The sequence below is a fragment of the Aotus nancymaae genome, unplaced genomic scaffold, assembly GCF_030222135.1.
Source record: "Aotus nancymaae isolate 86718 unplaced genomic scaffold, 86718_ANA_hifiasm-v0.15.2.pri h1tg000008l, whole genome shotgun sequence".
NCBI lineage: Eukaryota > Metazoa > Chordata > Mammalia > Primates > Aotidae > Aotus > Aotus nancymaae.
The window spans coordinates 37454553-37464467 of record NW_026988419.1 but is presented as its reverse complement, the minus strand read 5'-3'; positions in this window follow the sequence as shown (position 1 = coordinate 37464467).

Sequence of the window (9915 nt, the reverse complement as noted above, 5' to 3'; positions counted from 1 at the left end):
CTTAATTATTGTTCAGAAGCTGATGTTGTCACCTCCTTCTCAAAATTACTCCTTTCTGGTCATGATTTTCTGGCTTCATTCTCCTAGTTCTCTTGCACTTCCTTTGCTGGTTCTTCTTCCATCCCTATCCCTCCCTTTGCAGATATCTCTTAAAGGCCTGGAGGAATATTCTCCCTTCGGTTCTCAGCCAAGTGCTTGTCTATACTCAAGAGTTCCATTTCTCACCTTGATGCTTATGGCTCTTGAGTTTGTTTTCCATGCTGTGTTCTCTCACTTGGATGCATTTCTCTTGTGTCCAATTGCCTGCATGACGTTACCTTCTAATTACCCTCCTGTCCAAACTACAGGTCCAAGACTGCTGTTTCCTCCCCATTTTTTAAATTTCACCTTCAGCCTCACCAGTCTCCTAAGCTCAGTATCTTGGGTTCATCTTGGTTTTTCTCTCTGTTCTTCACATTCAACACCAGTCATGATATGGTTAGATTCTGTGCCCCTCCCAAATCTCATCTTGAATTATACTCCCACAATTCTCACATATTGTGGGCGGGAACTGGTGGGAGATGATTTCAATCATGGGGGCAGTTCCCCCATACTGTTCTCATGGTAGTGAATAAGTCTCACGAGATCTGATGGGTTTATTAGGGGTTTTTGCTTTTGCATCTTCCTCATTTTTCTCTTGCCACCACCATGTAAGAAGTGCATTTCGCCTCCTACCATGATTCTGAGCCCCACCCCCGCCAGTTATATGGAACTGTAAATCCAATTAAACCTCTTTTTCCTCCCAGTCCCAGGTACATGTGAAAACAGAATAATACAGTAAATTGGTACTGAGAGTGGGGTGTTGCCAAGAAGATATCCAAAATGTGGAAGCAGTTTTGGAACTGGGTAACAGGCAGAGGTTGGAACAGTTTGGAGGGCTCAGAAGAAGAGAGGAAAGTTAGGAAAGTTTGGAACCTCCTAGAGATTCGTTGAATGACTATCACAAAGATGCTAATAGTGATATGAACAATTAGGTCCAGGCTGAATTGGTCTCAGATGGAGGTGAGGAACTTCTTGGGAACTGAAGAAAAGGTGATTCTTGTTATGCTTTAGCAAAAAGACTGGTGGCATTTTGCCTCACCCTAGAGATTTGTGGAATTTTGAACTTGATAGAGATGATTTAGGGTATCTGGCAAAGAAATTTCTAAGCAGCAAAGCATTCAAAACATGACTTGGGTGCTGTTAAAATCATTCCATTTTAAAAGAGAAACAGCCTAAAAGTTCCAAAAATTTGCAGCCTGATGATACAGTAGAAAGGAAAAACCCATTTTTTGAGGAGAAATTCAAGCTGGGTACAGAAATTTGCATAAGTAACAAGGAGTTAAATGTTAATTCCCAAGACAATGGAGAGAATGTCTCCAGGGCATGTCATAGGTCTCCATGGCAGCCCCTCCCATCACAGACCTGGAAGTCTAGGAGGAAAAAATGGTTTCATGGGCTGGGCCCAGGGTTCCCATGCTGTGTGCAGCCTAGAAACTTGGTGCCCTGTGTTCCAGCCACTCCAGCTATTGCTAAAAGGGGCCAAGGTACAGCTTGGCCCATGGTTTCAGAGGGTACAAGCCCCAAACCTAGGCAGCTTCCAGGTGGTATTAAGCCTGCGGGTGTACAGAGGTCAAGAATTGAGGTTTGGGAACCTCCACCTAGATTTCAGATGTATGGAAACGTCTGGAGGCCCAGGCAAAAGTTTGCTGCAGGGGTGGAGCCCTCATGGGGTATATCTGCTAGGGCAGTGTGGAAGGGAAATGTGGGGTTGGAACCCCCACACACAGAGTTCTTACTGGGAACCTCTTAGTGGAGCTGTGAGAAGAGGGACACCATCCTCCAGACTGCAGAATGGTAGATCCATAGACAACTTGCACCGTGCATGTGGAAAAGCTACAGACACTCAACACCAGCCTGTGAAAGCAGCCAGGATGGGGGCTATACCCTGCAAAGCTACAATGTAATGTAATGAACCATTATAGTTTGCATGGATGCTACTCTCCTTTTCCTTTTATTGTTTTATTTCTCCATTTTTACTTATTCTTTAAGATCTAGTTCAAAGATCATCTTCTGTGCAAGGTCTTCTCTGATCATCCCAGGCACTAGAGTCCCCCAAATGTACCTGGCATAGTTTTAGACATGTAATTGAAAAGATGTAAAAATCTTCCAATTGTTCCATTTTTTTTAATGACCTCAATGAAATTAATTGCCTTCTCAGACCCAAAGGGTACATACATAAATTAACAGGGAAAGATTCTATTTTTCTAGGTTAAGCCATTGCATTCAGTAGAAGCAATAAATAGAAATGAACTTTCAGAGCTATTCTGTTTTCAGTGGAATTAAGCAATAACTTATCTCTATAGTCTGAGATACTATTACTATCATCTATATAATAATCATTACTTCTGTTTATATAATATTTTCTCTAATTATAAAAATAATGAATTGATTCTATAATGATGTATATATATCAATATATATTTGTCAGAACCATAGAACATACAATACAATGTGTAAACCTTAATGTAAACTATAGACTTTAATGTATCACTATTTGCTCATTACTGTAACAACTACATGACACAAATACTAGTATTGTTGAAAATGGAACCTGGGGTGGGGGAAAGTAAAGGGGAATATAAGAGCTCTCTGTACTTTCCACTTAATTTTTCTGTAAACTTAAAACTGTTCAAAAAAATAAAATATATTAATTAAAAATAATAACATATCTATAAACTTTGGGCGATAATGACATGCCGTTATAGTTTGATCAGTAGTGACAAACATGCCATTCTGTGGGCAGTGTTGATAATGAGAGCTGTGCATGTGGGTGAGAAGAGGTGGTGGTGCATATGGAAGTCTGTGTACCTTCTGCTCAATTTTGCTGTAAAGCTAAAACTGCTATAAAAATAATAAAGTCTAATAAAAATGTTAAGCCATGTACAAACTTAATAAAAATGCTTATTGTAGAAAATGTGGCCAGGCAGTGGCTCACACCTGTAATCCCAGCACTTTGGGAGGCCAAGGTGGACAGATCACGAAGTCAGGAGATTGAGACCATCCTGGCCAACATGGTGAAACCCCATCTTTAGTAAAAATACAAAAATTAGCTGAGCATGGTGGTGCATGCCTGTAATCCCAGCTACGTGGAAGGCTGAGGCAGGGAGTCACTTGAACCAGGGAGTTGGAGGTTGCAGTGAGTCAAGAAAAGAAAATGTATAATGGTATACAAAAAAGTAAAAGGAAGAAGGTAAAATTGTCTTTAAGCCTACTTCCTCTGTCTATTCCCGGGTGATACCACATCCATTACTGATATGTGATCTTTCTATATAATAATATCATAAGTGTTTTCTCTGTCATTAAATGCTCCCCTCCAATGAAATATTTAATAATCACATGCTTTAAACTTCTTTATCTTGATGTAAATAAAATTTCTAAGTTTTCCCTTGACTTGAACTTCTGCAGCCTGAAAAAACTTATTTTGTTTTTGTTTTCTTTTTCCCTGAGACAGGGTCTCACTCTGTTGCTCAGGCTGCAGTGCAGTGGTGTGATCATAGCTCACTGCAGTCCTGACCTCCTGGGCTCAAGTGATTCTCCGGCCTCCACCTCCTGAGTAGCTGGGATCACAGGTGTGTGCCATCATGCCTAGCTAACATTTTTATTTTTTATAGAGATGAGGTACCCTTGTGTTGTCCAGGCTTGTCTCAAACTCCTGGCCTCAAGCAATTCTCCTGCTTTAACCTACCAAAGTGCTGAGATTACAGGTGTGAGCCAACATGGCAGGCCTAAACTCATTTCTTTTACTACTTTTGAAACCTACGTCATTATTTTTTTCTTTATATTTACCTCTGAGATCTTAATATCTCTTTCTCAAGATGCTGTAGAACAAGTAATGTACAGTATCTTCTGACTTTCTATATCTTAGTTTCTTCTCACAGAACTCTTTTTCTTGTACTTGTGTTTCTTTTCTGAACACATTAGATTATTAGCTATGGACAGTTTTAAAATTTAAAGCAGCATGCATTCTGTTATATAGCACATTGATAATTAATAAGAACATATATCAATATATTCCCACAAATCTAATATATTTTTCCACCTGATGCATAATTTTCTTAACATATGATATGTTCCTGGCTTTACTACTTGGATTCATTTAAGCCAGATTCCTAGGGGTAGAGGCTGGCTAGAAAAAGTACTATACAGATTCTGTCTGTATGAGAACATCATACAGCATCTCTGAAGTGATACATATGGATTGAAGTTTGATCACTGCAACCCAGGAGCATAGGAATTCAATTTGTTCTGAATATATGCTCTGATTAGCAGCAGTAACAGGTGTGTGTGTGTGTGTGTGTATATATATGTATGTATATATATTACATAAATTTTTTTTTTTTTTAATTTTTTTTAGAGACAGGGTCTGGGTCTGTTGCCCAGACTGAAGTACAGTGGGGCAATCATACCTCACTGCAGCCTTGACCTCCTGAGCTCAAGCGATTCTTGTGCCTCAGCCTCCTGAGTAGCTCGGACAACAGGCACACACATGCCACTGTGCCCAGCTAATTTGTGTGTGTGTGTGTGTATACATATATACTATATATATATAATACATATATATAATAATACACATATATACTTACATGCATATATATTCATTATATATATGTAGTAAAAGAAAAAGTAGTAAAAAATAGATATGTGTATATATATGTGTGTGTATATATATACACATATATATTTATATGTATTATGTATATATATACACATATATGTATATATATTATGTATATATTTATATATAATATATACATACATGTATACATATACATACATATATAATACACATATATACTTATATGCATATATATACATTATATATATGTAGTAAAAGAAAAAGTAGTAAAAAATATATGTGTGTGTGCATATATATATACATGCTTGTTTATTTTTTGTAGAGACAGGGTCTTGCTATGTTGCTCAAGTTTGTCTTGAACTCCTGACATCAAGCGATTCCCCTGCCATAGTAAACTGTAACCTAAATGGAATATGTAAATAAACTGTAACCTACTCTAGTGTTCAACTGCCAGGCCTCCCAAAGTGCTGAGGTTACAGTGAGCCACCACATCTGGCCACAAGTGAGATTTTTAAAGGAAAAAAGGAGAGACAGATTCTAAGTTGTTTACCAAGAATTTACATTAAAATAACATAAGCTATTGATTGGCTATACATTGTTCTTTGTAGCACAATTTCAGGACCAAGAAAATAATAGGTGAGGTAGCTAGTCAGGAATAAAATACCCTTAAACAGTCATGCCTGAACATGGGTGTAGGAAGGGGTTGGGGTGTGCGGCTGAAGTCCCGTACTCCTATCCCAGAGGCCTGATGAATCAAGCACACCTCACAGAGCTCAGACTGTTCTGAGCTATATTTCTTTACTCAGAAGTCAGCAGTTATTCTTGATGTTGTTCGTCTATATGTAATATACCTTTTTTACTGACTGCTTTTAATATTTTCTCTTTATTATTGACTTTTAACAGTTTGATTATGAGATGATATAGTTGTATGTTCATCTTGATTCTTATTCATCAATTTTATTGGGTTATATTTTTCACTCAATTTGGAAAATATTGGACCAGCATTTCTTTAAATGTATCTCTGCTCCAATCTGTTCCCTCTCCTTCCTCCTGATTATCTATCTATCCATCATATCTATATATATCTGTGAAACACATGCAGTTTCTCTCTCTCTGTTTATATACCTATATACATACATATATACATAGACAGAGAGAGAAAGAGAAACTGCATGAGGCAGTTCTCTTTGAGAGAACTCAATGAAGCCTTGAGGCTTCATTCACCTTTTTTTTCAATCTTTGCTCTCTCTGCTTCAGTTTTCCATAGTTCTTGTGGCTTGTCTTCAAGTTTTTTCTTTGTAGTGGTAAACCTGTCTTGTGGTATTTTCATTTTATGTGCCATATTTTTCAATTTTGTAATTTCTATTTGATTATTTTTTAAAGATTTCATTGTTGAAATACTCTGTTCTCTCAATATGTTCATGTTTTTCTTTAAATATTTGAATATATTTATAATAGTGGTTCTAAAATCCTAGGTAATTTCATCATCACAGTTATTTCTTGTTCTATCTCTATAGACAGATTTATTTTCTCCTACTGAATATTTGGGATTGTCATACTTGGCAGTTAGAACAACCTCACATTGGGCTGTTGGTCTGTGGGGTAAGAGCTATCATAGTGGAGAAGGCCAGGTGGAAGTGTCTAGAACTTTCCCCACCCCCAGCCAAGAAGGAATATCAAAACAAGTATTATGCCCTGGGTTAGGGAGACAGTATGGGGGCAGATGGCAGAAATTAGTGTCATTCATAAGTATCTAAGGGGAGGCCAGGCACAGTGGCTCATGCCTATAATCCCAGCACTTCGGAAGGTCGAGGTGGGCAAATCATTTGAGGTCAGGAGTTCAAGACCAGCCTTGCCAACATGGTAAAACCTGTCTTTACTAAAAAATACACACACATAGACACACACACACACACACACACACACAAAGTATCTAAAGGGAAAATACGTTTGTCAGGACTCCCATTAAGAATTCCATTGAATTATAAGCTATGGCTTCTGCCTTGGTACTTTGAGCAAAAATGAAATGTATAAAGATTCATAATGAACTTATTTCCATCATACCCGAGTTCATGCTCAAGTGACTCAAGCAGGGCCCCTGGATAACTTTAGGATGGGAGTTTATCATTGGAAAGACAAAGCTTGGGATTAGAGGGTTGGAACTTCCAGCCTTACACACCCACACACTCAGCTGCCCCACTTTTGGGGAGGAGAGGGAGGCTGGAGTTTGTTGGATCACCATCAGACAGTGATTTAGTCAATCATGTGTATGTAATGAAACCTTGATAAAACACTTTGAACAAGAGTCCCTGGAAGCCTCCAGGTGGGGGAACACATCAGTGTGCTGGGATGGTGGTGCACACAGAGCGCATGGAAGCTCTGTGTCTTCCCCTCCCCCACCCACACACACTCAATACCTGGCCCTACTCCTCTCTTCCACTTGGCTGTTTCTGAATTGTATTCTTTACAATAAAACCATGATCATAATTACAAAGCTTTCCTAAGTTCTGTCAGTCATTGTAGTGATTTACTAAACCTGAGTGGAGGTCATAGGAAGCCCCAGATGTATAGCTGGTCAGTCAGAAGTATGCTTGGCCTCCAGGTCTTACAACTGGTGTCTGAAATGAGGGTGGTCTTGTGGGACTGAGCCCTACCTTGTGAAATCTGCACTCATTCTGGGTTGTTAGTGTCAGAACTGAACTACATTGTAGGATATTCAGTTGGTGTCAGAGAACCAGGGAATTATTGGAAAGACATTTCACTGGTTAACAAATTTAAAAATAAAAATTACGTGATCATCACAAAAAGTATAATAAGGAAATAGGTGGCAGATCCTTTAGGGCTGATCTTGCCAATCAGCATGCCAGACCCCGTGTCTGTGTACATAGTGAACAACAATCTTGGTTACACGCAAACCAAGTCTGTGAAAGACTTGTGAAAACCAGAGCCCCCAAGCTAACTTCTCTAATTTCAAGCCAACTCATCCATTTTTTTTTTAACTAACGTGTATGATCATTATCATTTTCTCCATGTGCACTATCGTGAAAGTTACTGGTTTTTAAAAATAGATGAACTTCACTCAAGGAGGAAACTCTTTTGTCCTATTGTTCTACCCCCTAATAATTGCTGTGTAAAATCTATTGGTTTCATTTGACTAGAGCTTATCTATTTAAAACTTTTTAAACCTGTAATTACTAGGAATTTCTCTTTTCTTCTCTCCATGTCCCAAATTAATGTGACAGAAGAATCATGGGTAAGAGTACCCCAAACGTTCCTTGATTGGGCTAAATCAAGGCCAAGACTGAGCAAGTGGAGTATTAGCATGTCTATTCGACCACTTATGTCATACCCTGCAATATAACTGTTTTCAGTAATCAGATTGATATTTTTATCTGCATTGGTTTGAGTGCTATGGAACCTAAGAGGGAAGGAACTATTTTACTTATTGATCTTTTAATATGCCAATACATATAATTTTTAAAATAAGGGGTTATTCTGACTTAAAATAAATAGATGAGCCAAAAAGAAACCCAGGTTCCCCAATAATTTGCAAACTATTCACCTATTGCTAACATTTCCACAAATAGCCCCCTCTTCTGTTCTTATTCTCCATAAATTATAACTGAAAAAGCTCCTTGAAAACTCTTTTATTGACCAACTCCAAGCTAAGCCTCTTGCCGTCCTCACTTCTGCCTTATACTGACCTGTGGCAGTGTCAGATGGGCCCCTTAGAGCAAAGTGGTTTGCTCTTCCTTCACCCTCTCCACTGTCTTCATGCACTGTCCATGTGGAATCTTTCTTTCTTAAAGGACTTAAATAATGACTGTGCCCCATGAACTAAAATCATGGTTGGTGAGTTTTCAGCCTCCATTTTTTTTTTTTTTTTTTTTTTTTTCAGTTTTTCGATTCTTCTTAGCCAGGAGCCCCTTCCAGAAATCAACACATCATGCTCCTGTTCTGGAATAGGCATCTTCCAGGTAACCCTCAAATTAAACATGTTTTGAGAATTGCAGGCTCATTTCAGTTAGCATGGCGTTGAGCAAGCTATTCTCTTTCTATCCTCTTCAGAGGTGTTTATTCAGTGGCTCCTGTCTGTGAAGGGTGCCTTCAATCTGCAATCTGAAGGAAAGAATCTCTACTAGCCATATTTTTGCCAATGCTTGTCCCATTCTTTCTTCCTTGCCACTCCTCCAAAACACACACACACACACACACACACACACACACACACATTATATACATCTACTAGCACCAACTGTAATCACTGTTTCTACACTCACAGATGCAAAATGCCCTTATGTTCAGAGATGGTTAACATTTTCTTTTTGTCATAAAGTCTCTGTAGGTTTCCTTTTTGGATTTTTGGTAATAATCTTACATAAAATATACTTACATAGGACATGGTACCTAGCCAAAGACATCCAAAAGGTTTGCTCAAAACCATGTCTTGTTGAGTCAGCCTTTATTAAATCCTCCCCAGGAGCCGATATTTTGGAAACAAAATATTACTGGTAAAGAGAAGCATGTGAAGTTTCCAAAAGCAAAAGCGTCTGTAACCAATGAACAGATAAAATTTCAAGGCCTGTACAGTAAAGCAGCTGTTAGATGATTTACTGGAAAATTCCTCCAAAACATAATAGGGGCTGCCCACTACAAAGGAAATATTTTTCCTTCAAGTGCATAATATTAAAGTTCAATATGTTATGTACTCAAATTACCTCTCTATTAAAATCTGGGGTTTTCACGATAACCTCCATCTCATTCCATCCCTCTGAAAAGCCAGGACAGCACTGGTTGGTGTGAGATTCATGAGGTGAGTTCTAAACTCCAGAGACTCATTCCTTTTGTGCAGCCTCCAGTATCAATAACACAGGATAGGACTTCATTTCTCAGGCATACAAGTGACTCAACGCTAAACTAGGCAAACCCGATAACCTCTCACTTTCATTTAGAGAAATCACACAGCTTCCAGTGGGGCATCATGTGATTTTCAAGGCAGTGAGCACACTTGCAAAGCAGTATTGCAGGAGTTATAGAGGGAGAAAAAAATAGTTTCCAGCACCTCCCTTATCTCACTACATGGACAAACAGTGCATAGAGGGACATCTCAGATGCCACAGCACCTGAATGTTTTGGTAAACTCCTGATGGAGACCAGGAAAGGTGGCAGCACACAGCACAGCCTCTGCTCCACGGCACCAGAGATCTGGGGGTACACATGGAACCAAATGAGCCAAAAAAGGTCTTTATAGTCCCCAG